Consider the following 8,478-nt stretch of genomic DNA (forward strand, 5'->3'; position numbering starts at 1 on the left):
GTATCAGAGCAAATGTTATAATATATTAGAGAAACCTTCACACTGTATCGGATCAAATGTTATCATGTATCAGATCAAGTCGAAAGAAATTGTAGGATGTATCAGAGTAAAACAAATTTCTTATTGATGTATCAAGGTGAGTAAAATTTCAAAAGCAAGTTTGAATATCAGAGCTTATATATAAAAAAATACTTATTTGCATTGTACTCATGATTTTGCTTTTGATGGATAACTTTTTGTTAAAGTTCTGTCTGATACCAAATTTTGATACCAAAATTTCTCAAAGTTTTGTTTAATCTTTCAATCCTTGTTTTTGTCTAATTTCTCCAATATTTGTTTAATTTCTTCAATATTTGTTTTAATTTAATTTCTCCCCCTTTTTCTCATAATTTAGGGTTTTGCTTTTTGTCTAATTTCAATTTTTGTTTAATTTTAATTTCTCCCCCTTTTTGACATCATCAAACATAGTTAACTCTTTCTTTTCTTTTTCTGAAATATTCTTTAATTTCTTCCTCTTTAGAGTTTTTCACAGATGTTTGCTCCCCCTTAATATAGCAATTATCAATAGCAAACAACAACAAGGAGAAGATAATATTTCAATAGATGTATCAGAGATTGAAATATAACCAAAATATAATCATTACAAAGATATAGGTAAAAGATGATTTCATTAATATCATAATTGTTTCAATACATAAAATTCAACCAGCTAAATGTCAATACATGGCCCCAAGGTATAGATCTTAGAACAAGATACTAACTCCTAAGATCTAGATAAGTCAATGATCAAGATAAATCATGGATCGGAGTCATCAGATATGGTATGAGAAGATGATGGATCAGAAGTGCGTCCTCTACCCCGTCTGCCTCTGCCACGAGTAGGAGAACGAGATGAACTGGGAGGCTGAGAACGCTGAGATACTAGGGCTGATACCATGAGTCTGATAGAATCAAGTACGTTCAGTGCTCTGGAAACAGATTGAAGTAGAGCAGTGAACTGGGTGGTAGCATGCTCACTCGATCCTCTGATCTCTTTCCTCAGTAGCTCATATCCACCTTCTAATGCTCCTCTGAGCCTTCCAGCCTCTGCAGTGAGGTCTGTGACCTCAATAGTAGACTCCTGTGGCTGGGGATGGGCCAATGCAAGAACTTGCCCCTGCAAGTCAAGAACTCTGCCAGTAAGTCTCCAGACTGTATCCTCAAGCTGCTGTATCCTGACGGACTGATCTGAAATCATCTGAAATACAGTGAAGATGTGGGGAGTAATGGTCTGATCAGAAGAAGTAGCTCCAGGTGCAAAAGAAGTACTACTCCACTGGCTAGACAACAAAGAAGCCACACGCTGAGATATATGCTCGATCTGATCATCAGCCAGTCTGAACTCTGATGAGGTGCTCTGCTCTCTGGCTGATACACTGGTGTGGGCATCCTAGTAAACTCAGAAGGGCCAGCCTCAGTATCAGGAATGAACTGGGTATCTGGTGATGCTGCCCTGAAGTCATGTACAGGAGAAGATGGACCTTCTTCTTCTACTCTGCCTTCAGTTCTGTCTTCAGCTCTTTCCTCAGCTCTCTCCTCAGCTCTTTCTTCAGAGCCTTGATCCAACCACCAACAGTCTTTGTAATTCCCATTCGGTGCAGGCTGTGTTGGTTGAAAGTGTCCACATGTGAGAGCTTGGTAGGTGTCTCCCCCTCACAGCTAACTCCAAACCTCCTAAAAACTCTAGTAAGGGCCATACCATAAGGCAAGTGTGCCTTGGATCTGTTCAAAGTTTCTCTCATGGCCTCTATCATAAGTGCAGGGAGGTTTAGGGGGGTCTGAGTGATGATATGAAACATGACACATACATCTCTGCCAGATAGTAAGTCATGTCTACCACTCCTAGGAAAGAATAGTTTTGTCACAATCTGATGCAGGACCCTCATCTCAATGGACAGTAGCTTTGCTTCCAATCTGTTTAAACTTCCTGAAAAATCTTCTCCTAAGATAATTCTGATCCCTTCTTCTTTAATTGGGAGTTCCATATATGAGTATCCTTCACTAGGCAACTGAAGTATCTCTCCCAATATCCTAGAATCCAAACAGATGTCAATCCCCTTTACAGTTGAAGTCACAGACCCGTTTCCATAATTTAGGTTCTGGTAGAACTCTCTGACTAGATCAACATAGGTGACTTCCTTAAGAGAGCAATAAAGTTCCCATCCTTGATTTTTGATCTTGGTAGCAAAAGTAAAGCCTTCTTTCTCAAAGAACCGAAAATCTATATTTTTTCCCGGTTTCTACTTTTCTATCAGAAAGAAGATTTACACTGGGGCTTATGGAGGATTGAGAGGGACCTTGAGCAGGTACTGAAACTGGATTGGGAACATGGAAGACTGAGCATGCCTTTTCTTTCGGACAATTTCTCAGGCTCTCGGATTGATTTCCTCCTTTGGGGAAGTTTCATCTTTGGAGCCATATCCAATAAAGTAGCAGACAAGAAGACTTGAATTCAGTGGAGGAGGGATCACAAAAGAGTAAAGAAGAATTTTGGTGGAGAAAAGAAGTGGATTTTGAATGAACGGTGAAGTTCTAGGCACGTTCCACCCGCCAATCATGCGAGAAAGCACAGAAAATCTTTTCAAGGAGGCGATTTTTGGTGGAGAGAAGGAGGGAGAATTGCCTCAGAATTGATCCTTGGATTTGGAGCAAAAAGAGTTGGAGAGGATGGCTTTCGGAAGGAAGACGTCGAGAAGATGAGTCGTCTCATAAACAGGGTTTCCCGTTTTAAAAACAATGAACCCGATGGAAGTTGGTGGGATTTACAAGTTTGCCATTGAGTCGACTCATGGGGGTCGACTCATGAAGTTCAGAAAATCAGGAAAAATACAAATAAATTCCAAAAAATTCAAAATTTTGGGAGAAGGAATTTTGCTTAATGATAAGTTTTTAGAGAGATAAAACTGAGCTTTTGGGACCAGGATAGATGTTGAAAATTGAGCTCTAAGAGTTTTTGACATCTATTCTTTGGAAATTGAGAAATTTCAGACAAATGGATCTAGAATTCCTAGATTTCTCCTAATTTCACAGAATCTTCCTCACTAAGGGCCTTTGTAAAGATATCAGCTAATTGATTTTCAGTGCAAACATATTCAAGAATTATATTTTTATTTTGAACATGTTCTCTTATAAATGATGTCTTATTTCAATATGTTTGGATCTTGAGTGTTGTATTGGATTTTTAGATAGATTTATGGCACTTGTATTGTCACATTTTATTGGAGTTTCATTAAGTTTGATTCCAAAATCTTCGAGTTGTTGCTTAATCCACAAGATTTGAGCACAACAACTTCCGGCTGCAATGTATTCGGCCTCAGCCGTAGACAGTGCCACCGAATTTTGTTTCTTGCTAAACCATGAGATTAGGTTAACTCCAAGAAATTGGCAAGTTCCACTTGTGCTTTTTCTATCTAATTTACATCCAGCAAAATCAGCATCAGAATATCCTAACAAATTAATTTGTGAGTCCTTAGAGTACCATAACCCTATAGTTTGTGTACCATTTAAGTATCTAAGGATTCTTTTCAAATGAGATTCCTTAGGATTAGATTGATATCTTGCACATAAGCAAACACTAAACATGATATCAGGCCTACTTGCAGTTAGATATAATAATGAGCCAATCATACCTCTGTAGTATTTTAAGTCTACGCTTTTACCTTCATCATCCTTGTCAAGCTTACTTGAGGGACTCATTGGTGTGCCAATTGGTTTGCAGTTCTCCATTCCAAATCTTTTGAGTAGTTCCTTGGTGTACTTGCTTTGGGTGATGGAGATTCCCTCTTTTGATTGTTTGATTTGGAGTCCGAGAAAGAAGTGAGTTCTCCCATCATGCTCATCTCAACTCTCCCTGCATAAGCTTAGCAAAGTCTTGACAAAGGGATTCATTAGTAGACCCAAAAATTATGTCATCAACATAAATTTGTATAATTAGCATATCATTTTGGTTTCTTCTAATAAATAGGGTTGTATCTACATTGCCTCTTGAGAAACCATTATTTAGTAAAATTTGCTTAGCCTTTCATACCATGCTCTAGGTGCTTGTTTTAGACCATATAAAGCTTTATTTAATCTAAAGACATGATTGGGAAAAGCATGATTTTCAAATCCAGGGGGTTGTTCTGCATATACTTCTTCAGAAATATATCCATTTAAAAATGCACTTTTAACATCCATTTGAAATAATTTGAATTTCATAAAGCAAGCATAAGCAAGTAGAAGTCTAATGGCTTCTAATCTAGCAACAGGTGCAAAGGTTTCATCAAAATCAATTCCTTCTTCTTGATTATATCCCTTAGCAACCAGTCTTGCTTTATTTCTAATTAATTTCCATGCTCATCTAATTTGTTTCTAAAGATCCATTTTGTGCCAATTATTGAATAATCTTTAGGTCTTTTCACTAAGGTCCAAACATTATTTCTTTCAAATTGACTGAGTTCTTCTTGCATAGCATTAATCCAGTTATGATCATTTTCAGCTTCTTCAAAAGTTTTAAGTTCAAGTTGAGATACAAAAGCACAATGATTAAGTACATCTCTAAGTGAAGAACGTGTTTTTACCCCATGCATAGGATATCGATAATTAATTCCTTAGGGTGGTTGTGAACATACCTCCATTCCTTGGGTAAGTCATTTGTACCTTGAAGTTGTTCTTGAATTTCTTCACCTTTCTCATTTTGTTCATCTTCTTGATCCTTGTCTTCTGGAGTTGCTGAATCTTTCAGAGTGATCTCCTTCATACCTTCTATTAGTGGATCTGCATCATCAACACCCTCATTCTTCCTTGAAGGAGGATCGTTAGATTCATCAAAGACAACATGTATGGACTCCTCAACTACTAAGGTTCTTTTGTTGAACACTCTAAATACTTTACTAGTGGAGGAGTAACCTAGAAGGATTGCTTCATCTGATTTTGCATCAAATTTACCAAGTTTTTCTTTGCCATTATTTAATACAAAACATCGGCAACCAAAAACATGAAAATAGGCAATATTTGGTTTTCTTCCTTTCCAAAGTTCATAGGGGGTTTTCTTTAAAAATTATCTTATTAAAGCACGATTTAAAATGTAACATACTGTGTTAATAGCTTCCGCCCAAAAATATTTTGGAAGGTTGCTTTCACAGAGCATGGTATGGGCATTTCTTCTAAGGTTCTATTTTTCCTTTCAACTACCCCATTCTGTTGGGGTGTCCTAGGAGCAGAGAAGTTGTGGCCAATTCCATTTTCATCACAAAAATTTTCAAAGTCATGATTTTCAAATTCTGTTCCATGATCACTTCTAATATTTTGAATTGAAAACCCTTTTTCATTAGTGACTTTTTGATGAAATTTAGTGAAAATTTGAAAAGTTTTATTTTTGTGAGCTAAAAAGAAAACCCAAGTAAAATGAGAGTAATCATCAATTATTACAAATCCATATCGTTTTCCTTCTAGACTAGTGGTTCTAGTTGGTCCAAATAAATCCATATGTAAGAGCTCTAAAGGTCTAGAAGTTGAAATAGTGTTTTTGGATTTAAATGATACTCTAGTTTGTTTACCTAATTGGCATGCATCACAAATTTTATCCTTTTCAAAATTCAATTTTGGCAAACCGAGAACTAAATCCTTTTTGATTAATTTTGGAAGAGAATGCATGCTAATATGTGCAAGTCTACGATGCCACAGCCAACTAGTCTCATTTATTTTAGCATTTAAGGAAACTAGGCATTGCATGTTTAATTTAGTTAAATCATTCAAGTCTACCATATAAACATTGCCATGCCTATATCCTAAAAATTTAATGCCATCGTTAATAGGACTTGTCACAATGTAAACAGATGATTCAAAACTTACTTTATACCCTTTATCACAGAATTGACTAATGCTAAGTAAGTTATGCTTTAAACCTTTAACAAGTAAAACATTCTCAATGTATTTGGAGGGAGTGATACCAATGATACCTATCCCGATGATCTTTCCTTTGCCATTATCTCCAAAGGTGACCATCCCTCCATCCTTAGCATCAAGCATGATGAATTGTGATTCATCACCAGTCATGTGTCTCGAGCATCCGCTGTCAAGATACCATTTCTGTTTCCTTCTTGGGATGCTAGACACACCTGCAAGCACAGATCAAGTTTCTGTCTTAGGTACCCAAGCTTTCTTGGGTCCTTTCAGGTTAGTCAGAATGGTTCCTTTTGGAACCCATATTTTCTTTGTGTTTGCATATTTGTTAATAAGACATGTGTATGATTTATGTCCTATTCTTCCACATTTAAAACAAGTAATATTTGTAGGCTTTTTGCTTGAATAATTTGCATAAATATCCTTCAAAAATTTTTGTTTCTTCAGGGGTTTATAACCAAGTCCAGCCTTATCATATATAGCTTTCTGATTATCAAGGATCATATTTAGCTTGTTTGAACTTAAGGTGAACTTATCTACTATAGATTTCAGCCTGTTAATTTCATCCTTAAAGTTTTGATTTTCTTGAATCAATGTGAATTTTTCAATTGAAAGAATTTTAGCTTGTTTCACTAAGGACTGATTTTCCAATTTCAGCTCTTTATTTTTCTTCTCTAGTTTCTTTAATTCATCAATTGAATCATAGAATGCTTCATGCAATTCTTCAAAAGTAAATTCACTAGTGGATTCAGAAGTTACCTCATTTTCATGTGCCATCAGGCACAGATTGGCTTGTTCGGTTGAGGTTTCCTCGTCGGAGCTTGAGTCATCACTCGCACTCCAGGTCACCATCATTGCCTTCTTTTTGAATTTCTTTGGACCTTTCTTCAATTGAGGACAATCGGATCTGAAATGTCCTGGCTTCTTGCACTCGTAGCATATAGGGGTTTGATCTTTCTCCTTTTCTATGCTTTGATCCCCTTTTGTGAATTTCTTTCTCATCCCCTGTTTCCTTTTTCTTAGAAACTTCTTGAATTTCTGGGTGATGAGAGCCATCTCCTCATCCTGATCTTCATCTTCAGAGTCATCTGTTTCATAATCAGGTGAAGTTGTGGATTTGAGGGCAATGGTTCTTTTCTTTTTGATTTCATCCTCTTGATGTTGCATCATGCTAAGTTCATGAGTCATCAAGGATCCAAGAAGCTCTTCTAGAGGTAGAGTGTTCAAGTCCTTTGCTTCTTGGATGGCAGTCACCTTGGCTTCCCAAGTTCTTGGCAGTGACCTGAGAATCTTCCTTACAAGTTCACTGTTAGTATAAGATTTGCCAAGACTCTTTAAACCATTGATTATATCAGTAAAACGAGTAAACATAGCAGTTATGGACTCATCATGCTCTATTTTGAACAATTCATATTTATGTACAAGTATGTTTATTTTAGACTCTTTTACTTGATTTGTTCCCTCATGGGTGACTTCTAACCTATTCCATATTTCTTTAGCAGATGCACAAGTAGAAATGCGATTAAATTCACTAGCATCTAGTGCACAATAAAGAACATTCATAGCTTTGGCATTTAATTGTGCCAATTTCTTATCAACCTCATCCCATTCTTTCTCGGATTTGGTTGACTCCTCACCATCTATAATCTTGGTGGGTGTGTGAGGACCATTCACTATGATACTCCACATATCATAGTCGAGTGCTTGTATGAAAATCTTTATCCGAGCTTTCCAATAGGTGTAATTAGACCCATTGAAAAGTGGAGGTCGGTTTGTTGATTGCCCCTCGGCTAGAGAAGTTCCAACATGGGTTGCCATAGATCTTTGGCTCTTTGATTGTTAGATCAAAGAAGGGCTAGAGCACTGGCTCTGATATCACTTGTTGCCCAGCTATGCAACCCAAGAGGGGGGGTGAATTGGGTTTCTAAAAATTTTAAGCCCAATAAGTAACTTATGAAGAACAAAACAATGGCTTTAAATCAATATTAATTACCTAAAGTAGTATTGCAAGGATATAATAAAGAAATAAGATAAAGCGATAAAGCACACCACAAACACAAGGATTTATAGTGGTTCGGTGCTAACCTTGCACCTACATCCACTCCCCAAGATCCCACTTGGGAATTTCAATCCACTATCCTTTGTATTCAACCCGAATACAAAACGTCGGAAACTCCGACACTAGCTATCCCAAGCTAGAATACAAGACGTCGGAAACTCCGACCCTAGCTATCCCAAGCTAGAACACTTGTTTCCCGGGTACAAGCAAACCCAAAACACTCCAATTTCAGGTTCGGATCAACCTTTCCTTGTTTTGGAAATCCTCCAAAAACAAGAGCAAAAACTCACAAAGAGTAAGAATATTTAGAGCACAGATTAATACAATAACAGCTCCTTAAATGAGCAAATATAATAATAAAAGCTTTACTCAAATGAAGAACCCCTTTTTCAGATTTTCTCAAGATGAATGAACGGTTGAACGCTTGAGAAGAGGTTGATTGTTGATTGAAGATCTCTTGAAAGCTTTAAATGATCTCTAGATCAAGGTTGAAACGA

Source organism: Elaeis guineensis, chromosome 13 (genome assembly GCF_000442705.2).
Source record: "Elaeis guineensis isolate ETL-2024a chromosome 13, EG11, whole genome shotgun sequence".
Lineage (NCBI taxonomy): Eukaryota > Viridiplantae > Streptophyta > Magnoliopsida > Arecales > Arecaceae > Elaeis > Elaeis guineensis.